The 25654-nt window shown below is 42.7% G+C and overlaps 1 long non-coding RNA gene across 4 annotated transcripts; it reads left to right on the forward strand.

The window, feature by feature from the left end:
* The first annotated feature begins 3236 nt into the window (after window positions 1-3236).
* LOC128688237 (uncharacterized) lies at window positions 3237-6015 on the forward strand. 4 transcript variants are annotated; one of them, XR_011391530.1, is made up of 4 exons: window positions 3237-4054; window positions 4087-4302; window positions 5040-5487; window positions 5559-6015. It is a non-coding gene; the product is annotated as an uncharacterized lncRNA (long non-coding RNA). The 4 variants fall into 4 exon arrangements; XR_011391531.1 differs by having other exon boundaries at window positions 3237-3789; window positions 4098-4302; XR_011391528.1 differs by having other exon boundaries at window positions 3237-4302.
* Window positions 6016-25654: the final 19639 nt, after the last annotated feature.

The following is a 25654-nucleotide window of genomic DNA, read 5'->3' on the forward strand; positions in this document are numbered from 1 at the left end:
TACACAAGATTGAATTGTCAGTTCATGAACCAGTAAGACGGAAAATCTATCCTGTTCCCGTTCACTTACGGAAAACATTTGATAATGAAGTTAACAAACTCTTAAAGTTAAATATCATAGAACCTTCTACATCAACTTTCTGTCCACCAGTTGTTATGGTAAAGAAAACAGACAATTCTTACAGACTGGCACAAGATTTTCGTTATTTAAACGCTATCACTAAATGGTATGCTGAGCCCATGCCAGTAATCGATCATGACTTGTATAAATTCCATGACTGTAAATTCTTCTCTGAGTTAGATATCTCACAAACATGCCATCAAGTATCATTACACCCAGACTCTAAACCATACACGGCTTTCCCTACTCATAGAAGACTAATGCAATATCGCACAATACTTTTCGGCTTGGTCACCGTGTGTGCCACGTATATCCGGCTTATGAGAATAGTCCTTTCTGACCTCAAGAATGTTTCAGTGTATTTAGATAATATTTACATCATGACTCATGTCTGGGAAGATCATCCTACTACACTGTCGCTGGTTTTAAAAAGAATAAGAGTTCATGGCCTTACAATTAAACCATAGAAGTGTTTACTTGGATATTTCCAGGTACAATACCTCGGGTTTATTTCTGACAATAGTTTATCACCTCTTACTAACAAGACGAAAGCACCTTCTAAATTGCAAAAAAAAAAAAATTGCTGAGAAGTTTCCTTGTGTCAGTAAATTTCTATAGAATTTTTGTGAATAATTTAAATGATCTGACTTCCATTCTCACAGACTGTTTAAAAAAGAATGTAAAGGAACCTCTTTGTTATGATGAGGCTGTACGAAGCTGCCAACAAAGACTTCGCATTTAAAGTAAGATTCACTGAGACAACAACACCATAAGTTTTGTAAACGGTACATTATTTAAAAATAGAATAGGATTTTATTGGTCAGTAACTGGAAAGTTCAAGATCGCAATTGATTTTTTAAATACCGTTCTCATGTAATATTTGTTATATATTTGCATTTACATTTACTGCTATTATATATATATAAAATATTCTTGTAATGTAAATTTTATATATTATATAAACGTCTTGTGTAGGATTCTGGAGGATCTGCTAACACGGGTATTGGTTAATTGCTCAGTTGTGCCCACAACTGCCTTGTTTCATCATTCATCAGTAGTTATTTTATTTTGGAGTGCAAGTGTCTGATGGAGCATATCTCAGTTTACATCAAATGTTATCACTGAAGATCTGAAGGCAATCATGAGAGAGTACTTCATGCAAACTAATAAAAAGAACACTTGTCACATACACAAACTAAAACAAATTCAAAGTTTCTACTAAGAAACACCAACGCAGCCTGTGGCAAGATCTGACACAGTTCCCTTCCCAACCTTTATCAGTAACTCACAATATCGTAGTAACATAATTGTACATTAAACAGCTCACGGAATGAACAGAATTCAGCCATGTGTTGAATCCTGTCCAGTCATATTATTAGCAAGTCATATAATTAACCAGTCATATAATTAGCCGATCACATGATTAACCAGTCACATAATTAACCAGCCACATAATTAAACAGTCACATAATTAGCCAGTCACATAATTAACCAGTCTCCAGAGTACGGCTAATGCTAACTTGTTTAATCTATAGATAAATATCTAGTTGGATGAATCTTATTAGGTTGTCATGGTGTAGTGGTTACATCACTGGACTGTTAAGTTTACAACTGGTTTGCTGTAGGTTCGAATACCGTCCCTTCCACGAAATGTATACAGTCGTGTTACTACGATTCTGCGAGTCACCAGGAAATTACTGGAGGGCCAGGTCATACGGGAATAAATTCAGTGATATGGAAGGGCATCATAGACGCAACTTACGTGGCCCAAGACTCCTCAACTTGTCACCAGCAGATATCAGAGACAGTATAGGAATAAATGTATTAGTCATCAAATGGAAAGTCGGTCACTACATTAAACAAGTGACAGATCAACCTGGTTGTGATGACTGTGTGGACCAGCTGGCCGCTCCACAAACGTTCATGTTATCATAGTGGGTAATAAATCTTCTCAGAATTCTAACTGCATTCCTATAATATTCAGTTTCATTAACTATTTTTCTCCAACTAATATTCTTAATGTTAGACACAGACATGCCAAAGTTACATTTTACATATTCCTTCAGGATACTTTTTTGGCTAACTTATCAACTTTATCTCGAAGGAGTAATTCCGTGTTGTTACAGTGAAAGTTATAGTTACTGGAGTCACTTTGGTTACAGTAACTATCAAGAATATGGATTTACAATATTTACAATAAAATGCTTCTGAGAGATCTAAGAATGTGGAAACAAGATAAGTCAAATACACTGGCTGCTCTTTATCATATGAAACCAGAAATAATAATTTAGTAAATAAATAAGTCTCTCTTTCTCACTTAGCATCTTCTTCACATCTTCATTTATATCAATATCTCTATATCAACACTCAAAAAATCAGGTAGAAAATATAATTTACCATTTCAGGAGACACCATCACCGCATTGGCTGCTCTTGACCACCTAAGTCAGCTGTCATCTCTCTCACCCTGCTGTCATCTCTCTCACCCTGCTGTCATCTCTCTCACCCTGCTGTCATCTCTCTCACCCTGCTGTCATCTCTCTCACCCTGCTGTCATCTCTCTCACCTTGTTAACTAGTCAATAATCACATTAGGTGTTGAGACTCAGTCTTGCCTACTAGATTACTGTGATCAGCATCACTGATTTGTGGCATCTTAGACCTTATCACAGCTATTTTTCGTGTTTTCGGGAAACATTATTAACTATTAATTATTAGTTTGCGACCACTGTCAGCCTAAGTTACCAGACCTGCCATGTGGAGGCCAGTGGTTCGTTTTTAATGTTGCCTCGTTTTCCACTTCCCAAGGTACGCCCCTCTTTCTCTTGCCTTCTCTATGCTTCTGTTTCATGTTTCCAGGTCTCCATCCGTGGACCCCGGATGTCAACCCTTCCACACTCCCCACTTCTATTTTCTTGGTGCTTTCCCTAGTTTCGTGTCCTCTAAGATAAATTGCCTTAATAACTTCCCCAGGTTCAGTTGATCTTGCTGGTTGCAAACTTGGTCTTTTCTAGCTGGTCTAGTCAGGTGTGGTCGCAGCCAGGAGAGGTCATAGTCAGGAGTGGTCACAGTCAGGAGTGACTATAGATATGGTCATAGTCAGGAGTGGTTATAGATGTGGTCATAGTCAGGAGTGGTTACAGATGTGGTCATAGGAGCGGTTACAGATATGGTCATAATCAGGAGTGGTTATAGATGTGGTCATAGTCAGGAGTGGTTATAGATGTGGTCATAGTCAGGAGTGGTTATAGATGTGGTCATAGTCAGGAGTGGTTATAGATGTGGTCATAGTCAGGAGTGGTTATAGATGTGGTCATAGTCAAGAGTGGTTATAGATGTGGTCATAGTCAGGTGAGGTCATAGTGAGGTATGGTCATCGTTAGGTGTGGTCATAGTTAAATGTGGTCATAGTTAAGTGTGGTCATAGTTAGGTGTGGTCACAGTTAGGTGTGGTCACAGTTAGGTGTGGTCATAGTTAGGTGTGGTCATAGTTAGGTGCAGTCATAGTTAGGTGTGGGCATAATCAGGTGTGGTCATAGATAGGTGTGGTCATAGTTAGGTGTGGTCATAGTTAGGTGTGGTCATACTCAGGTGAGGTCATAGCCAGATGAACTCATAGCCAGGCGAGGTCATAGTCAAGTGTGGTCATAGTTAGGTGTGGCCATAGCTAAGTGAGGTCATAGTTAGGTGAGGTCATAGTCAGGCGTGGTCGTATTCGGGTGTGGTCATAGTTAGGTGTGGTCATAGTTAGGTGTGGTCATTGTCAGGTGTTGTCATAGTTAGGTGTGATCATAGGTGAGGTCATAGTCAGGCGTGGCCATAGGTGAGGTCATAGTCAGGCGTGGTCATAAGTGTGGTCATAGTCAGGTGAGGTCATAGTCAGGTGAGGTCATAGCCAGGCGTGGTCATAGTCAGACGTGGTCATAGTCAAGTGAGGTCATAGTTAGGTGAGGTCATAGTTAAGTGAGGTCATAGTTAGGTGAGGTCATAGTTAGGTGAGGTCATAGTTAGGTGAGGTCATATTCGGGAGTGGTCATATTCGGGCGTGGCCATTAGTTAGGTGAGGTCATAGTCAGGCGTGGTCATATTCGGGCGTGGTCATAGGTGTGGCCATAGTTAGGTGAGGTCATAATCAGGCGTGGTCATATTCGGGCGTGGTCATAGTCGGGTGTGGTCATAGTTAGGTGAGGTCATAGTTAGGTGTGGTCATAGTTAGGTGTGGTCATAGTTAGGTGTGGTCATAGTTAGGTGTGGTCATAGTTAGGTGTGGTCATAGTTAGGTGTGGTCATAGTTAGGTGTGGTCATAGTTAGGTGTAGTCATAGTTAGGTGTGGGCATAATCAGGTGTGGTCATAGTTAGGTGTGGTCATAGTTAGGTGTGGTCATAGTTAGGTGTGGTCATACTCAGGTGAGGTCATAGCCAGATGAACTCATAGCCAGGCGAGGTCATAGTCAAGTGTGGTCATAGTCAGGTGTGGCCGTAGCTAAGTGAGGTCATAGTTAGGTGAGGTCATAGTCAGGCGTGGTCATATTCGGGTGTGGTCATAGTTAGGTGTGGTCATAGTTAGGTGTGGTCATTGTCAGGTTTTGTCATAGTTAGGTGTGATCATAGGTGAGGTCATAGTCAGGCATGGCCATAGGTGAGGTCATAGTCAGGCGTGGTCATAAGTGTGGTCATAGTCAGGTGAGGTCATAGTCAGGTGAGGTCATAGCCAGGCGTGGTCATAGTAAGACGTGGTCATAGTCAAGTGAGGTCATAGTTAGGTGAGGTCATAGTTAAGTGAGGTCATAGTTAGGTGAGGTCATAGTTAGGTGAGGTCATATTCGGGAGTGGTCATATTCGGGCGTGGCCATTAGTTAGGTGAGGTCATAGTCAGGCGTGGTCATATTCGGGCGTGGTCATAGGTGTGGCCATAGTTAGGTGAGGTCATAGTCAGGCGTGGTCATATTCGGGCGTGGTCATAGTCGGGTGTGGTCATAGTTAGGTGAGGTCATAGTCAGGCGTGGTCATATTCGGGCGTGGTCATAGTCGGGTGTGGTCATAGTTAGGTGAGGTCATAGTCAGGCGTGGTCATATTCGGGCGTGGTCATAGTCGGGTGTGGCCATAGTTAGGTGAGGTCATAGTCAGGCGTGGTCATATTCGGGCGTGGTCATAGTCGGGTGTGGCCATAGTTAGGTGAGGTCATAGTCAGGCGTGGTCATATTCGGGCGTGGTCATAGTCGGGTGTGGTCATAGTTAGGTGAGGTCATAGTCAGGCGTGGTCATATTCGGGCGTGGTCATAGTCGGGTGTGGCCATAGTTAGGTGAGGTCATAGTCAGGCGTGGTCATATTCGGGCGTGGTCATAGTCGGGTGTGGTCATAGTTAGGTGAGGTCATAGTCAGGCGTGGTCATATTCGGGCGTGGTCATAGTCAGGTGTGGGGTGTGTTCATAGTTAGGTGAGGTCATAGTCAGGCGTGGTCATATTCGGGCGTGGTCATAGTCGGGTGTGGTCATAGTTAGGTGAGGTCATAGTCAGGCGTGGTCATATTCGGGCGTGGTCATAGTCGGGTGTGGTCATAGTTAGGTGTGTATTTGTGTGTGTGAGCGCGCGCGTGTGTTTGCTTCCCCTAGTTCTGTGTTTCCAGAAGTCCATCTGCGGGCCCTCAGATGAACTGCCTTCCTCACTTCCCCAGGTTCGGCGGTTGTGGCCCCTTCCTAGTGACCTTGTTGGATGGTAACTTGGTCTTGTCTAGCTGGTCTACTGCCGAGACTGTCCAGGTGGGCGGAATTACAGGAGGGAACACACAGAAAACTGCGTCCTGTAATTACTCCCACCAAGACAGCCTGGAACAGTAGTCAGCCAGACAACACCAAGCTGCCTCACAACTCGGCCACCAAGCTGAGGTTACTTAGTGATAATCTCGGACTTCTATTTAAATTTAATAACGTGTTTATATTAATTTCTTTTGTTTTTACTTACGTAGCTGTATAATTGTTTATGGACGTTTTATTGTGTGTATATCTTTGTTGGTATGTTAATCTATTTCTTCCCACCAAGAAATCTGCAACAAAAAAGTTAGCAGCTTTCTGTTTTGTTGTAATTCGTCCATTATGTTTATACAACACACTCAAATGTAAAGAAATAAGCGTACCTGTACAATCAAATATTTATGTATCTCCGCACATGAACTCCACACACACACACACACACACACACACACACACACACACACACACACACACACACACACACACACACACACACACACACACACACACACACACACACACACACACACACACACACACTCACAAACACACACACACACACACACACACACACACACACACACACACACACACACACACACACACACACACACACACACACACACACACACACACACACACACACACACACACACACACACACACACACACACACACACACACACACACACACACACACACACACACACACACACACACACACACACACACACACACACACACACACACACACTGCATTCGTTCCACTCTAGCATGTGTGCAAACTCAAATTTCCATGCACATATACCATGTCGATATTAGTGACAGATGGACTTGTTGGGTCGATGATACCAGCTGTTCTCTCTTATATAGCAAATTAAGTCATGTTCTATCATACTCTAGAATTTGTATATAATATTTGTGTTGCTGCTCAAATGTTTTAAAGAAAAATGTACTACAATACATAATAAAAATCTGTAGATAATGAAAGTATATGACCAGGACGCCTCTTTGTTAATGTTTCTCATACTGTTTTATGTGAACGTTAATGTAACACCATAAATGTTGAGGTCTGTTGTCTGTTGAACGGTGTGATCCACTATGCTGTGTTTAATGTAACATCAGTGCTTAACATATAAACTCATAATGGTGTAAGTAGATTGTGACCTAAATGACCATTGTACAATTCTTATTAATTAACTATAACAACTTTCCATTTATGAATATCCTCTCACTTATAATATTTTTCAGATGGCAAATCTTCATGTAAGATTATAATGATCTATCATACAACAAACTATAATTATTCTGAGACGCCAGAGTATTGTTGGTGAGGAAGCCGAGTAGAAAACATTGCCAGAAGTATTTCTTTACAGAGTATCTGAGGAGCAACACCAACTCCAGCACCAAGATGTTACCTCAGATAATTATGATAATAAACCTACAAAATACCATCAATAATTATGATAACAGGAATACAGAGTAACATCAATAATTATAATAAGAACTATTAGTAATCATTAGGATATATTTTTCTGTTATTATATTTCGATATTACCTTCACAAAATATTACTGAAATAACAGTAGAGATTAAGCTTATTCAATACAAACATTTATAACAATATTGGTATCAAAACTTTTGCATCATTAAAAACAGTTGGTGAGAAGTGTAATATAATGACGAGGAATAACAGTGAAGATCATTATAACTTGATTATTATTGAATTTCTTTTGTATTTATGATTTATGGCTGCATTTTATTATGCTTAAGTACTTAAATATGTTCATAATATTTCCATAATCTGAGAAGTTTTAAATATGTAAGTTAATTGTAAAATATTATAAATAAAGAGATAATAAATTCATTTTATGGATCGAAAGTTAGAAGAAGCATTCTTAATTGCCGATTGAAAAATTAATAATCCAGTTAATCAATAAAAATCGTGAACTGGAACTAATGGCAGGGAACAGTAGCGTGAGTCATGTGTTCAGGAAACTACCAGACCAGTAGTAAAAGTTTGAAGCTGATCAGATGAGTCATTCTTCGTAAGATGCATCAGCCTTTAAATATTGAAGTCGTTCAGAAATAAACGTGATTTAACGGAAATATTTAACGGAAATCTGCTGCTACACCTCTCTGCCGTTGTCGAATTTCTGGGCATCATTTTCAAAAGTTATATTTCACTGTCTTCGTTGAGTCCCTCCCTTATTATCTTCCATTGATTGTTATAACCTTGTTGAAGTATATGAACTCTTATAAACGAGAACCAGAACCAGAGATCTCAGATCTCTGGTATCACACAGTGTCGTCTGCTGAAAGTCACAAAACTGTCTGTATGGCCATCACAAAACCTCTGTTGCATTATGCGAAGTAGCAGTTGCCAGAATCAAGCCATTATATTCCACATGTATGTTCTGTACTTTTCTTATGTATCACTATACTGTTCTGTTACTTTGCTTTTTTATGTGTTATTGTGCTTTTATTGCTCTTAACCCATACTGTTATTGTACACTTTTATAAGTTACTTTGTTGTTCTTCGGTGTTACTGTATCATTTTTTGAGTGTTACTGTACAGTTGTTGTATGTTGATATGCTGTTCTTTAATGTTGGTGTAATGTTCAAGTATGTTGTTATACTCCACCTTCCACACCAGTGCCTCACATTCATGTCTCTCAAAACAATATTAATGCCAAATAACACTACAGAAAACACAAAAAAACATTAACTCGAGAAAAATCATTTTAGCAGCTGATTCTGCAACCTGACAAGTTTACCACATTGTTGATCCTGCAACCTGACAAGTTTACCACATTGTTGATCCTGCAACCTGACAAGTTTACCACATTGTTGATCCTGCAACCTGACAAGTTTACCACATTGTTGATCCTGCAACCTGACAAGTTTACCACATTGTTGATCCTGCAACCTGTCAAGTTTACCACATTGTTGATCCTGCAACCTGACAAGTTTACCACATTGTTGATCCTGCAACCTGACAAGTTTACCACATTGTTGATCCTGCAACCTGGCAAGTTTACCACATTGTTGATCATGCAACCTGTCAAGTTTACCACATTGTTGATCCTGCAACCTGGCAAGTTTACCACATTGTTGATCCTGCAACCTGACAAGTTTACCACATTGTTGATCCTGCAACCTGGCAAGTTTACCATATTGTTGATCATGCAACCTGACAAGTTTACCACATTGTTGATCCTGCAACCTGGCAAGTTTACCACATTGTTGATCCTGCAACCTGGCAAGTTTACCACATTGTTGATCCTGCAACCTGGCAAGTTTACCACATTGTTGATCCTGCAACCTGACAAGTTTACCACATTGTTGATCCTGCAACCTGGCAAGTTTACCACATTGTTGATCCTGCAACCTGGCAAGTTTACCACATTGTTGATCCTGCAACCTGACAAGTTTACCACATTGTTGATCCTGCAACCTGGCAAGTTTACCACATTGTTGATCCTGCAACCTGACAAGTTTACCACATTGTTGATCCTGCAACCTGGCAAGTTTACCACATTGTTGATCCTGCAACCTGGCAAGTTTACCACATTGTTGATCCTGCAACCTGACAAGTTTACCACATTGTTGATCCTGCAACCTGGCAAGTTTACCACATTGTTGATCCTGCAACCTGACAAGTTTACCACATTGTTGATCCTGCAACCTGGCAAGTTTACCACATTGTTGATCCTGCAACCTGGCAAGTTTACCACATTGTTGATCCTGCAACCTGACAAGTTTACCACATTGTTGATCCTGCAACCTGGCAAGTTTACCACATTGTTGATCCTGCAACCTGGCAAGTTTACCACATTGTTGATCCTGCAACCTGGCAAGTTTACCACATTGTTGATCCTGCAACCTGACAAGTTTACCACATTGTTGATCCTGCAACCTGGCAAGTTTACCACATTGTTGATCCTGCAACCTGACAAGTTTACCACATTGTTGATCCTGCAACCTGGCAAGTTTACCACATTGTTGATCCTGCAACCTGACAAGTTTACCACATTGTTGATCCTGCAACCTGGCAAGTTTACCACATTGTTGATCCTGCAACCTGTCAAGTTTACCACATTGTTGATCCTGCAACCTGACAAGTTTACCACATTGTTGATCCTGCAACCTGGCAAGTTTACCACATTATTGATATATCCGATACAGCTGTTTTAAACAAATATTTATTGCTATACTGTTACATTATGTTGTTTTATGGGAACAGTTTTCATTCAGTGTCAATCACAATTCTGACTTACACTGTTTCACAGACAAATTGGGACACAGAATCTGACTCTTTTAGTTTTAAATTTTACTGTCATCTCACTCGCCCTGCTGTCATCTCACTCACCCTACTGTCATCTCTCTCACCCTGCTGTCATCTCACTCACCCTGCTGTCATCTCACTCACCCTGCTGTCATCTCTCTCACTCTGCTGTCATCTCTCTCACCCTGCTGTCATCTCTCTCACTCTGCTGTCATCTCACTCACCCTGCTGCCATCTCTCTCACCCTGCTGTCATCTCACTCACCCTGCTGTCATCTCACTCACCTTGCAGTCGTCTCACTCACCCTGCTGTCATCTCACTCACCCTGCTGCCATCTCACTCACCCTGCTGTCATCTCACTCACCCTGCTGTCATCTCACTCACCCTGCTGTCATCTCGCTCACCCTGCTGCCATCTCACTCACCCTGCTGTCATCTCTCTCACCCTGCTGTCATCTCTCTCATCCTGCTGTCATCTTACTCATCCTGCTGTCATCTCACTCACCCTGCTGTCATCTCACTCACCCTGCTGTCATCTCTCTCACCCTGCTGTCATCTCTCTCACCCTGCTGTCATCTCACTCACCCTGCTGTCATCTCACTCACTCTGCTGTCATCTCTCTCACCCTGCTGTCATCTCTCTCACCCTGCTGTCATCTCTCTCACCCTGCTGTCATCTCTCTCACCCTGCTGTCATCTCTCTTACCCTGCTGTCATCTCTCTCACCCTGCTGTCATCTCTCTCACCCTGCTGTCATCTCTCTCTGCTGTCGTCTGTCTCACCCTGCTGTCATCTCTCACCCTGCTCCCATCTCACTGACCCTGCTGTCATCTCACTCAAACTGCTGTCATCTCACTCACCTCTTTTAACTATTCAGTAACACTACCATCTTCATCCTGGTCATGTCTCTCTGATTTAGGCTTCTCAGTCTTCACTATCTATTGGGTGTACTCACCTAATTGTGGTCTCAGGGGTCACGTCATGGCTCCTGGACCCTCCTATTCACTGGTCGCTACTAGGTCCACTTTCTCCCTGCTCCATAAGCTTTATCGTACCTCTTCTTAAAGCTATGTAAGAGTCATGAGCTAGAAGGTCTACCAGCTGTGTGTGTGTGTGTGTGTGTGTGTGTGTGTGTGTGTGTGTGTGTGTGTGTGTGTGTGTGTGTGTGTGTGTGTGTGTGTCGTAGAGGTGAGGCAGAGATGAAACAAAAAATGCATCTGAACATATGAAACATAAATGCAAGTCCACTACGCCAGTTTCCACTTCCTGACACCTCTGTGCCTGAAGAAATACTTCGAAACATCCCTGTGACCCATCCGAGTCTTCAACTTCCAGGTGTGACCCCTAGTTGGTGTGTCCCATCTCTCAAACATCCTGTCCCTGTCCACCTTGTCAATTCTCAGTATTGTATGTGTGTGGGGGGGGAGGGGGATCGGCATAACTAATCAAACGATTCCACTATTCAGCCAACAGGAGACTAAAAAAAATTTTTTGATGCGAAAAGTTTGCGACCACTGTCAGCCTCAGAGTTTAGTTAACCCTGAGTTACCAGACCCTGCCACGTGGAGGTCAGTAGTTCGTCTTTAAGGGTCCCCGCCCCTCCATTCTCTACCATCCTGGGGCTTCCCTCAGGCCCAAGTATCCAGGAGTCCATCTGTGTCCCGTCAGGTATTCTCCCTTCCCAACTTTTCCAAGGTACGTCCGTCATTCTGCTGTCTTCTCTCTGCTTACCTTCTGGATCATGTTTCCAGGTCTCCAGTAATATAGAAGACCAGTAGTGTAACACACAAGTAAAACAGAACAATAAATAAGGCAGGACATAACAATACAGTAAATCACAATAAAAACACAGTAGAACAGTATAGTAATACACAAGTACCGCACAACAGCATACAAAAACAACACAGTAAACTACAGAAACACTAGAGCAACATACTAATACATAAAACAACAAACAGTCTTAGAGACATTAACAAAGAGTTGTAGCGGCCAGGTTGTAGGATCCGACGCGGAAATTCTTTTTGTCAAGAGGTCGAGTCTCACAGTTTGTTGTCCTTATTTTCTTGCCCGAGATATTTTTTGTGGCTGCGATTGTGAATATTTTTCTAAATATAGAGGTTAGAAAAGTGAACAAATGAAAAATTAGAAAGTGAGAGAGACTTTAACTGTTCAGAAATTATTTCTGGTTACTTCTTACCTTCCATAAGACAATTCATTAGTGTCGATTTTGCTTTATTCAAGACAAGTTTCTTTCTATTGTTGCTTCTGTACATCTTCACATATATGAAGAATATCTTCAAACATTATATAACAACATTCTTCATCCAGTTTATACAGAATTTTATCAAAAGTTACACTCAAGAATATCCTTATTTCCCTTTCATTGTCTGTGCAAAATAATTGAATTTTTACATCTGTGAGAGACAGCGCAGATATGTGCATGAGAATGTGCGCACAAGTGTGAGACAGCGCAGATATGTGCATGAGAATGTGCGCACAAGTGTGAGACAGCGCAGATATGTGCATGAGAATGTGCGCACAAGTGTGAGACAGCGCAGATATGTGCATGAGAATGTGCGCATATCTGCGCACATTCAGAATATTAAACAGTACATATACTTAGAAATTTGTATTTACATACATGTAAAACTTGGACCAAAGTATTATATGTGTTGTAGTTTATGTGCCCGCTTGTACTCACTTAATTGTGGTTGAAGGGTTGAGCCACAGCTCCTGGCCGCGCCTCTTCACTGGTCGCTACTAGGTCACCCTCCCTGCTCCATGCCTCCAGTACATCACTTTCCAGACTATTCCAATTTCTGACAACTCTTTGACTGAAGAAATACTTCCAATTGTGTGTGTGTGTGTGTGTGTGTGTGTGTGTGTGTGTGTGTGTGTGTGTGTGTGTGTGTGTGTGTGTGTGTGTGTGTGTGTGTGTGTGTGTGTGTGTGTGCGTGAGTGCGCGCGCTCGTGTACTCACCTATATTTTCTCGTAGTTTTCAATACTTCATTAGTTTGATTTCAGTGTTTGTAATTTATCGCTGTAACATTGATCTTACTGACCTTCTCCCTTTGTTTTACATTCAATCTTTCATCAGCAACAATCCTTGTTTACGGCGCCATGGGAAGCTTCCCCAGTACCAGCTGTATAATTACTGCTTTAACCTGCAACTTCACTACACTAAACACTATGTTCCTTTTTCTCTTCTCAAAGCGCAAAAGCATTTTTTTCAGCAATTTTCTCACTCCAAAACCAGACAGAAAATCACTAATTGTTTGTAGTTCACACACACACATGTGACCATCTTAACACAAGAGCCGGGAATGTAATGACCACACAACAGAAATGTAGTGATCTCTGTTATACTTAGTAACGAAAGATCATGAAAATCACATTCTTATATATAGCAACTCCAAAGATACAAATATTACACTGTTATACATAATAAGAGCAGAATTAAGAGGATCACATTGTTATTCATAGTAACGCCAAGGATACAAAGATTATGTTGTTATACATAGTAATACCAGAGATACAGTGATCACAGTGTTGTACATTGCAACACCAGAGATACAGTGACCAAGCTGATATACACAGTAGCACCAGATTCAATGATCACATTGTTATACATAGTAACACCATAGATACAGTGATCAAGCTGTCATACATAGTAACACCAAAGATACAATGACCACCCTGTTATACACAGCAGCACCAAAAAGGAATTAAACAAATATAACACATAAATAAAAGGATCAGATGAAAAACAGATGGTCTGGCTGGCTGGGAGGTTCTTCTCTTCTGGCTGGCTGGGAGGTTCCTCTCTTCTGGCTGGCTGGGAGGTTCCTCTCTTCTGGCTGGCTGGGAGGTTCCTCTCTTCTGGCTGGCTGGGAGGTTCCTCTCTTCTGGCTAGCTGGGAAGTTCCTCTCTTCTGGCTGGCTGGGAGGTTCCTCTCTTCTCGCTGCCTGGGAAGTTCCTCTCTTCTGGCTAGCTGGGAAGTTCCTCTCTTCTGGCTGGCTCGGATGTTCCTCTCTTCTGGCTGGCTGGGAGGTTCCTTTCTTCTTTCTGGCTGGGAGGTTCCTCTCTTCTGGCTGGCTGGGAGGTTCCTCTCTTCTGGCTGGCTGGGAGATTCCTCTCTTCTGGCTGGCTGGGAGGTTCCTCTCTTCTGGCTGGCTGGGAGGTTCCTCTCTTCTGGCTGGCTGGGAGGTTCCTCTCTTCTGGCTGGCTGGGAGGTTCCTCTCTTCTGGCTGGCTGGGAGGTTCCTCTCTTCTGGCTGGCTGGGAGGTTCCTCTCTTCTGGCTGGGCCAGGTTTACAGGGATACAATGCTCACATGTAATAACATGGGAGGACACAGATTTCTTGTGTCTTTCCCTGTTATTATATCAACTTGTATATATTGATATTATAACAATTGTGTTGTAATATATATATATATATATATATATATATATATATATATATATATATATATATATATATATATATATATATATATATATATATATATATGGGCAGTGCTACAAGGAGTTGCCCTCACAACACACTCAGCACTCATCAACACTGTTATGTGTTCTTCACTCACATACACACTCAGCACTCAACAACACTGTTATAACGTGTGCACTCATCAACACTGTTATAATGTGTTCTTCACTCACATACACACTCAGCACTCATCAACACTGTTGTAATGTGTTCTTCACTCACATACACACTCAGCACTCATCAACACTGTTATAACGTGCTCTTCACTCACATACACACTCAGCACTCATCAACACTGTTATAATGTGTTCTTCACTCACATACACACTCAGCACTCATCAACACTGTTATAATGTGTTCTTCACTCACATACACACTCAGCACTCATCAACACTGTTGTAATGTGTTCTTCACTCACATACACACTCAGCACTCATCAACACTGTTATAACGTGTTCTTCACTCACATACACACTCAGCACTCATTATTCACGCCATGTAATTGTTGTTTCTTACTGAATTCCTGTGACATTCAGATTCATTATTTGCTTATCTTTTAACAATACAAATAAGGTACAAATATATGTTATTTGTATCACTGAGATTATTATATATAGTAAAATAACTATTATAAGAACATTTCGCCCACCATAATAAAGTTATGCATAATAACACTAGAGATTCAGAGATCACGCTGTTATACACAGTAACACCATAAATACATTCATCACACTGTTATACATGTTAACACAGAAGATACAAAGACGACGATGTTATATACAGAAACATGCATAAAATTAATTTTAACAGACTACATACTACGACATATAAATAGAAGAATAAAATTTAAAAAAATTGGCCTCACCATGGTGGTGTAACCGGACGGGAAGTTCTTCTCTTCTGGCTGGACTACGGTACGAGTCTACCCGGGTGGATGTATTTACTCAGCACAGATTTGTGTGTGTCCCTCTCTGTAATTACATCTGTCTGTATATAAGGATATTAAAACATTTGTTCTAATATCATATATGGGTAATGCTCCATGGGGAGGCTACATTTGAAGAGTTAAGTTCCTCTTTGAGGAAATGCTGTGTTTGGGGTTCACAGCTCTCAACGTCCCCCTCAAATGTACTATAACAGTTCCTGTTTTTTCTTCTGATACGAAGCAGTTTTGTTAACCGAGTGAGTGTGTGAGTGTACAACATATTATTGCACATTGTTAAAAGTTGAATAGGTGTGGAAGTGTTAAGCACATTTATACACATTGTTAAATTGTGTTAAGTGAGCTTGAGAGTACAGAGTACATTATTATACATTGTTAAAGAATACTGAGTGGGTGTGGGAGTGTAGACTAATTTAACACACATTGCTACAGAGTGCAGAGATTGACCAAGTCACTGGACAAAGATCAACATAGATCGAGACGTTGTTTCATGACAAGACTGTCTGGTAAAAAACATCTTTTCCTCGTCCTTTTAAATGGCACAAAGCATCACCTGTTTTTTTTTTTAATTAATACTTAAATATGACAGAGAAACCCGCCTATGGCGACGAAATATGAGAGAGAAAGCCGTCAAGGGAGACGACATATGACAGGGAAACCAGTCCTGGGCGATGATATATGACAGAGAAACCGGGCTATGCCAACGAAGTATGATAGCGAAACCCGTCACGGGCGAAGAAATATGTCAGGGAAACCCGTCCAGAGCTACGAAATATGATAGGGAAACCCGTCCTGGGCGACGAAATATGACAAGGAAACCCGTCCATGGCAACGAAATATGACAGGGAAACCCCTACAGGGCGACGAAATATATAAGGGAAACCCGACTAGGGCTACAGTATATGGCAGGCAAGCCCTTCCAGGGCGACGAAATACGACAGGGAAACCCTACTTGGGGGACGAAACATGTCAGTGAAACCTGTTCAGAGCGACGAAATATAAGAGGGAAATAATAGAGGGCGACAAAATACGACAGGGAAACCCCTCAATGGCGATCGAATCTGGCAAGGAAACCCTTCCAGGGCGACGAAATATAAGAGGGAAATAATAGAGGGCGACAAAATACGACAGGGAAACCCCTCAATGGCGATCGAATCTGGCAAGGAAACCCTTCCAGGGCGACGAAATATATAAGGGAAACCTGTACAGGGCGACGAAATATGACAGGTAAACCCGTCCAGGGCAACGAGGTATGAGAGGGAAATCCATCTAGGACGACGAAATATGACAGGGAATCCTGAATTGGCAGACGAAATATGACAGGGAAATCCATCCAGGGAGACGAAACATGAGAGGGAAACCCTTTCATTGCAAAATTATATGACGGTGAAAACCATCCAGGGAGATGAAATGTAACAGGGGAAACTGACTAGGGCAACAAAATATATCAGGGAAACTCGTACAGGGCTACGAAATATGACAGAGAAACCTATACAGAGCGACGAAATAAGACAGAAAAACCCGTCCAGGGCTACGAAATGTGAGAGGAAAACCCGCCCAGAGCGACGGAATTTGACGAGTAAACGCGTTCAGGGCGACATAATATGATAGAGAAAACGTCGAGGGAGGCGTAATAGTACAGAGAAACCGGTTCAGGGCGATGTAATATGACAGAGAAACACGTCCAAGGCGACGTAATATTACAGGGAAATTCGTGGAGTTCAACGAAATATATCCAGGAAGACAGAATATGACATGGAAATCATTCCAGGGCGACGTAATATGACAGGAAAACTCGTCGAGGGCGATGAAATGTGAGAGGGAATCCCGTCCAGGGCGACGAAATATGAGAGGGAAACCTGTCCAGTGTAACGAAATATGACAGGACTACCCGGCTTGTGCAACGATATACGAAAGAGAAACATGTCGAAGGAGATGAAATATCACCAGGAAAACCGTCTAGGACGATAAAAAAAATAACAGGGATTCCCTTCGAGAGCGATGGAATATGAAGCTGAAATACGTCCAGGGCGAAGAAATATGACAGGGAAACCCGTCTCGGGCGAGGAAATATGATAGGAAAAGCCGTCCAGGGCGACGTTATATAAAAGGGAAACCCGTCAGGGACGACATAATAAGACAGGGAAAAATATCCATGGCGAAAAAATATGACAGTGAATCCCAACCAGAGCGAGGAAATGTGACAGCGAAATCAATCAATGGCGATGGAATACACAGGGAAAGCCATCCAGGGCGACTGAATATGACAGAGAAACCTGCACCTGGCGACGATATTTGACAGGGAACCTGTCCAGTGTGATGTAATATGAGAGGAAAACCCGACTAAGGAGACGAAATATGACATGGGAAACTCGTACAAGGCGACGAAATATATCAGAGAAACCCGTTCTGCCATCTGTGTCCCCTCAGATATTCTCCATTCCTCACTTACCATCCTACACTTCCTATCCTAAACTTCCTATCCTACACTTCCCATCCTACACTACATCTTCCCCAGGTTCATGTGTCTAGGAGTCCACCTGTGTCCCCTCAGATATTCTCCCTTCCTCACTTCCCATCCTACACTTCCTATCCTAATCTTCCTATCGTACACTTCCCATCTACACTAAGTCTTCCTCAGGTTCATGTGTCCAGGAGTCAATCTGTGTCCCCTCATATTATCCCTTCCTCACTTACCATCCTACACTTCCTATCCTAAACTTCCTATCCTACACTTCCCATCCTACACTACATCTTCCCCAGGTTCATGTGTCTAGGAGTCCATCTGTGTCCCCTCAGATATTCTCCCTTCCTCACTTCCCATCCTACACTTCCTATCCTAAACTTCCTATCGTACACTTCCCATCTACACTAAGTCTTCCCCAGGTTCATGTGTCCAGGAGTCCATCTGTGTCCCCTCAGATATTCTCCCTTCCTCACTTCCCATCCTAAACTTCCTATCGTACACTTCCCATCCTACACTAAGTCTTCCCCAGGTTCGTGTGTCCAGGAGTGCATCTGTGTCCCCTCAGATATTCTCCCTTCCTCACTTCCCATCCTAAACTTCCTATCGTACACTTCCCATCCTACACTAAGTCTTCCCCAGGTTCGTGTGTCCAGGAGTCCATCTGTGTCCCCTCAGACATTCTTCCTTCTTCACTTCCTATCCTACACTTCCTATCCTATATTTCCTATCCTACACTTCCTATCCTATATTTCCTATCCTACACTTCCTATCCTATAAGTCCTATCCTATATTTCCTATCCTACACTTCCTATCCCAACTTTTGCATCTAAGCCTTCCCCGGGAATTCATCCGTGGGCCCCCAGATGTCTTCCCTTGAAGTCTGGTGATGCCTCACCTAGTCCTACCCCCCGGTCCATGGTCAGCAAGTCCCACCCCAGGTCCGTGGATCCAGGTATACACCCTTCACCACTTCCCTGAGGTCAGCAAGTCCCACCCCAGGTCCGTGGTTCCAGGTATACACCCTTCACCACTTCCCCGAGGTCAGCAAGTCCCACCCCAGGTCCGTGGTTCCAGGTATTCACCCTTCACCACTTCCCTGAGGTCAGCAAGTCCCACCCCAGGTCCGTGGATCCAGGTATTCACCCTTCACCACTTCCCTGAGGTCAGCAAGTCCCACCCCAGGTCCGTGGATCCAGGTATTCACCCTTCACCACTTCCCTGAGGTCAGCAAGTCCCACCCCAGGTCCGTGGATCCAGGTATTCACCCTTCACCACTTCCCCGAGGTCAGCAAGTCCCACCCCAGGTCCGTGGTTCCAGGTATTCACCCTTCACCACTTCCCTGAGGTCAGCAAGTCCCACCCCAGGTCCGTGGATCCAGGTATTCACCCTTCACCACTTCCCTGAGGTCAGCAAGTCCCACCCCAGGTCCGTGGATCCAGGTATTCACCCTTCACCACTTCCCTGAGGTCAGCAAGTCCCACCCCAGGTCCGTGGATCCAGGTATTCACCCTTCACCACTTCCCTGAGGTCAGCAAGTCCCACCCCAGGTTCGTGGATCCAGGTATTCACCCTTCACCACTTTTCCTGAGGTCAGCAAGTCCCACCCCAGGTCCGTGGATCCAGGTATTCACCCTTCACCACTTCCCTGAGGTCAGCAAGTCCCACCCCAGGTCCGTGGATCCAGGTATTCACCCTTCACCACTTCCCTGAGGTCAGCAGTTTCAGCCAGCCTTGAAGCACTGTCCATATATGATATTACTACACAAGTGTATTAATATCAGTATACGAAGGTAGATGTTATTACAGAGGAGGACACGCAGATAATCTGCGCTCTGTAATAACATCCTCCTGGACAGACTCGAACGTCGACTACCTGAGACATGAGAGATCTCTATCACAGTTCGTCCACCAAGAACTGGCCACTAGTGAAAATCTGGAACATATATTTATATTTAATATTGTTCCTATGTTAATTGTTAGCTTGATTAATTATTTAGTTGTATAAGTGATTTTGTGAACGTATTTAGGTTCGTAGATTAGTGTTGTTGTGTGAACGTTAGCGGCGCGTGACGCGTCAAGCGCTGAATTATACGAAAAATATGAAAAGAATTGAAAAATGAGTTAATGTTACCGAGAAAGAGCTGAAGAATCTGGTAACATTTTGGTGTATGTCTCGTCTCTGTACGATAATTCTCTAAAAAGGTTACCGTAATTATAATAAATGAGGTAAATGCGTAATTGTTGTGACGTATACCATAACAGTAGTATATTTGTTGTCATTTTCTAGACATTTTTCGTCATTTTTTTGCTCATATTTTAGTGCCAAATGCTACAAAATACAAATTGGTAACCCTCTGGTGGCTGCAGTTTGAGCTGCTTCAACCACAAGTCTCTCAGTGTTGACTAACAGTCGACAGGTAGATGGGGTATGCTGCTCTGAGTGACCAGCAGACCCCTAATGACCTGTAATTTTGCCATATATTGTACAAATTTCATACACAATGCCTCGCCCGAAGAGACAGTATTCGCATGCGATTAGAAATTATGAAAAAAGCTAAAGAAATGAAGGCAGCAGCGGCAGGTAGAGTAGCAGACTCGTGGCTGCCATCACTAACACTGGTCAACACCACACATTGTTTACTGCTGGGGAAATAACTGATGTTTCTGAAGACCAGTCACTTGTTGAACAAGTAAAGCGAAAGTGTAAGATGACCTGTGTAGCCAGCACCTCCATGGTCACCCAAGATGCCGGCAGCAGCACTGTGGCCATCCCAGATGTGGCCACCCCACGTGGCCGTGCCAGACCTAGAGGATTGAAGCGTGAACAAGGTGACTCATCTGTGGCCACCACCACCATTGTGGCCACAGTGACCACGCCTTTACCCATATATACATCTGTTTTGACCACACCTGTGGTTACATATGTGACAACCTCATCACAAATGACCATATTTCCTGCGGCCACCCTAGACATGGTCACCCCAGATGTGGCCACCCTAGACATGGCCACCCCAGATGTGGCCACTGTCGCCAGCCAGCTCAGCTGTCACCATCTCCCCAGAGCTGTCACCATCTCAGCTGCCACTACTCAGTTGCCAGTCAGCTCAGCTGTCACCATCTCAGCTGACCACAGCTCAGCTGACCCTGTCTCAGTTGTCACCATCTCAGCTGACCACAGCTCAGCTGACCCTGTCTCAGCTGTCACCATCTCAGCTGACCACAGCTCAGCTGACCCTGTCTCAGCTGTCACCATCTCAGCTGACCACAGCTCAGCTGACCCTGTCTCAGCTGTCACCATCTCAGGTGGAATCTGTCATTATCCTTTTGGCTGTTATCACTGAAAGGAATTGTACGCCTAAGCAACCTAAACCTCTTAGATGACATGACTTCTGTAACCTGGGGTACCTTAGTTGCACTTGCCCAATAGTTATCTATGGATGGGTATGGACAAATACCCATGGGTATGGACAGAATACCTATGAACTTCATGATTTCTTCAGAATCAGTTACAAAAGTAGTATCTATGTTTTTTTGTTTGGCATGCAAATTTTTAATATGTGATGTTGTCTATCACATTTTGAGTAAAAAACTTGCTAAAATTATCAAATGCACAGATAATTTCAAGAGGCTTTTCATGTTGGTATATAATCAAAGAGTCATTTTGGATGTGTTTTTTTTTTGCTCCATTGTGTCTGAGCTTGAACAACTTGAAGAGTAAGTTCATCATGAAGATGATCATCACGGTACTCCTCGATCGTAATACCTTCCTTTCTCTGGGCTAATTTAGGCTTTTTGGATGGCCTATCTCCCTCCTCATCACTTGACACCTCTGCATCTGGTGGCAAGTATTCATCACTTCTCTTTGGAGGACTCACCGACTCACCATTAAACAATTTCTCATTGATCTGGAAGGACAATTAGAATGTTCTGTACACACCCAAGACACTACCGAATTTATATATGCATTAGAAAAATTATTATAAATATTTATTTACTGAAATTGCTAATTTGAACTTGAGGGCGGGGTAGTGGTCAGCCTAGGAAAGGCTGGAGGGAGGGGGTAAGGAGGTTTTGTGTGCGAGGGGCTTGGACTTTCAGGCAGTTAATGATATGCCCATGCACTCTGCCCCAGGCCCGGGCTCTTGGAGCTCCGTGTTCATCAAGAACTGCAAGAAGCCTCTGTTACGTGCCTTCAGCATTCTATGGAGGGAGCATGGACACAGGGGTCCTCCCACAATCACTAAAATCAACATACATAGCCCCATTCCGCAAAGGTGGCAGCAAAGCAGTTGCAAAGAACTACAGACCGATAGCACTCACAACCCATATAAAAATCTCTGAAAGGGTTCTAAGAAGCAATATCTCCAAACACCTACATATTCATCAGTTACGCAACCCAGGGCAACACAGGTATAGAGCAGGTCGCTCCTGCCTGTCCCAGCTACTGGACCACAATGGCAAGGTCCTGGATACTCTAGAGGATAAACAAAATGCAGATGTAGTATTCACAGATTTTGCGAAAGCGTTCGACAAGTGTGGCCACCGTGTAATAGCGCGCAAAAGTTGGTGGATGGATCTATAACTTCCTAACAAATAGAACACAAAGAATGATAGTAAAGAGAGTAAAGTCTAAGGTAGCTACAGTAAAGGTCTGTTCCACAAGGCACAGTACTCGCTCCTATCCTGTTCCCCATCCTCATATCTGACATAGGCAGAGATGTAAGCCATAGTTCCATGTCTTCCTTTGCAGATGACCCCCGAATTGCCATGACAGTGTCTTCCATCGAAGGCACTGCTAGACTCCAAGTGGACATCAACCAAATCTTTAAATAGACCGCAGAAAACAATATTATATTCATTGAAGAGAAATATCAACTACTCAAATATGGAAAACTTGAGGAAATAAAAACTGTATCAGGGAATACAACAAGTTCTAAGTAGACAATAGAACGAGAAACTAATGTGCAGGACCTGGGAGTGATGATGTCACCTTCCAAGACCACAACAATGTATCTATCTCATCTGCTAGAAAAATGATAGGATGGATAATGAGAACCTTGAGAACTAGGGATGCCAAGCCCATGATGATTCTCTTCAAATCGCTTGTTCTCTCTAGGCTGGAATACTGCTGTACTTTAATTGCCCCCTTCAAGGCAAGCGAAATTGATGGCCTGGAGAGTGTACAGAGAACTTTCACTGCACACACAAGTACGATGAAGCACCTAAATTACTGGAAATGGTTGAAGTCCCTTGATTTGTATTCCTTGGAACGCAGGCGAGAAAGATACATGATAATATACACTTGGAAAATCCTAGGGAAATTAGTACCAAACTTGCACACGAAAATCACTCCCTACCATAGCAAAACACTCAGCAGGAGATGCAACGTTTCTCAAATGAAAAGCAGTGGTGCCACGAGTGCACTAAGAGACAGCACAATAAGTGTGAAGGGCTCAAGACTGTTCAACTGCCTCTCAGGATACGTATGGGGAATTACCAATAGACCCCTTGCTGACTTTTAAGAAGGCGTTGGACAGGCACTTAAAGTCAGTACCTGATGTACCGGGCTGTGGGTCATACGTCGCTTTGTGGCGCCCGTACTTTTCACTTGGGGTATGTTACAGTGCCTGCCGAGTCTTCTGCTGTCGTAGGCAGTGATTTCTGTGTTATTTCATGATCACATTTTTAAGTACTTTAAATTATCTCATAAAAACCTCGTCACAGATGTCAATAACATACAACCTTCTACGTATATTTGCAACATTTTCCACATCGTTCCCTGTATCACACAGTCATATTTTTACTTCCAATTCCACAAATGGCACTTCTTTAACTTATATAATTAACGTTGATGCTTCAATGAAAACGCCTCGAGTCATGTGGTTTTCAGTTTCTAAATCTCCTCTTTTGTGAATATACTTTATCTTTATAATCACTACTACAGACATAATACTGCATTACGCTTTACTTCATATAAGTAAAAATGTTTATTTCCGTATAATTCCTATTGTTTCTCATGTCCCTTTACCTCTTGTACAAAGGAAATACATGAACTTTCAATGCTAATCCTTTCTCTCGTGTCCCTCCTTCATACATACACCGAACAAATACACCAACAATTTTTCAGATTACCCTTCACACTGCTTGCAGTTTCTCAATTTTAATCTCATTTACCAAAAGCTGTTTCTATTACATTTTCAACATTCTGCTGTTCCTCTCACTTCACACACGCCTGCGGCTCACTTCACACACGCCTGCGGCTCACTTCACACACGCCTGCGACTCTCCACTCACACTAATACGTGTAAATTATTTTCGTTGAATACGATTTTTTTCTGCATCCTTTTTATCTACTGTGCATTGAGTAATTTCTTGAAATATATTTGTCATCTTCCCTTAGTCAGCTTTCCAATTCTTTCGATCTTCATAGATCCATTTACACCTTTTCTATCCTCTTCTTATATTTTATCAAAAAGCTTTTTTGGGGTTCAAGTGGTCGCTCACATTCTATTTCGTATTCTTTATTACTCTCTATTATCTTTCTCTTATTTTCCAGCGATTTTTTTCTTCTCAATATTTATCATCATTCCACTAAGCATCTCCCATCACGTCTGCAGCGACTCTGCCATCACCAGTACGATGTTCATCACACAGTCAACACACAACATCACCAGTACGATGTTCATCACACAGTCAACACACAACATCACCAGTACGATGTTCATCACACAGTCAACACACAACATCACCAGTACGATGTTCATCACACAGTCAACACACAACATCACCAGTACGATGTTCATCACACAGTCAACACACAACATCACCAGTACGATGTTCATCACACAGTCAACACACAACATCACCAGTACGATGTTCATCACACAGTCAACACACAACATCACCAGTACGATGTTCATCACACAGTCAACACACAACATCACCAGTACGATGTTCATCACACAGTCAAGACACAACATCACCAGTACGATGTTCATCACACAGTCAAGACACAACATCACCAGTACGATGTTCATCACACAGTCAACACACAACATCACCAGTACGATGTTCATCACACAGTCAACACACAACATCACCAGTACGATGTTCATCACACAGTCAACACACAACATCACCAGTACGATGTTCATCACACAGTCAACACACAACATCACCAGTACGATGTTCATCACACAGTCAACACACAACATCACCAGTACGATGTTCATCACACAGTCAACACACAACATCACCAGTACGATGTTCATCACACAGTCAACACACAACATCACCAGTACGATGTTCATCACACAGTCAACACACAACATCACCAGTACGATGTTCATCACACAGTCAACACACAACATCACCAGTACGATGTTCATCACACAGTCAACACACAACATCACCAGTACGATGTTCATCACACAGTCAACACACAACATCACCAGTACGATGTTCATCACACAGTCAACACACAGTACATGTTCATCACCAGTACGATGTTCATCACACAGTCAAGACACAACATCACCAGTACGATGTTCATCACACAGTCAAGACACAACATCACCAGTACGATGTTCATCACACAGTC

This window comes from Cherax quadricarinatus, unplaced genomic scaffold (genome assembly GCF_038502225.1).
Source record: "Cherax quadricarinatus isolate ZL_2023a unplaced genomic scaffold, ASM3850222v1 Contig3319, whole genome shotgun sequence".
Taxonomy (NCBI): domain Eukaryota; kingdom Metazoa; phylum Arthropoda; class Malacostraca; order Decapoda; family Parastacidae; genus Cherax; species Cherax quadricarinatus.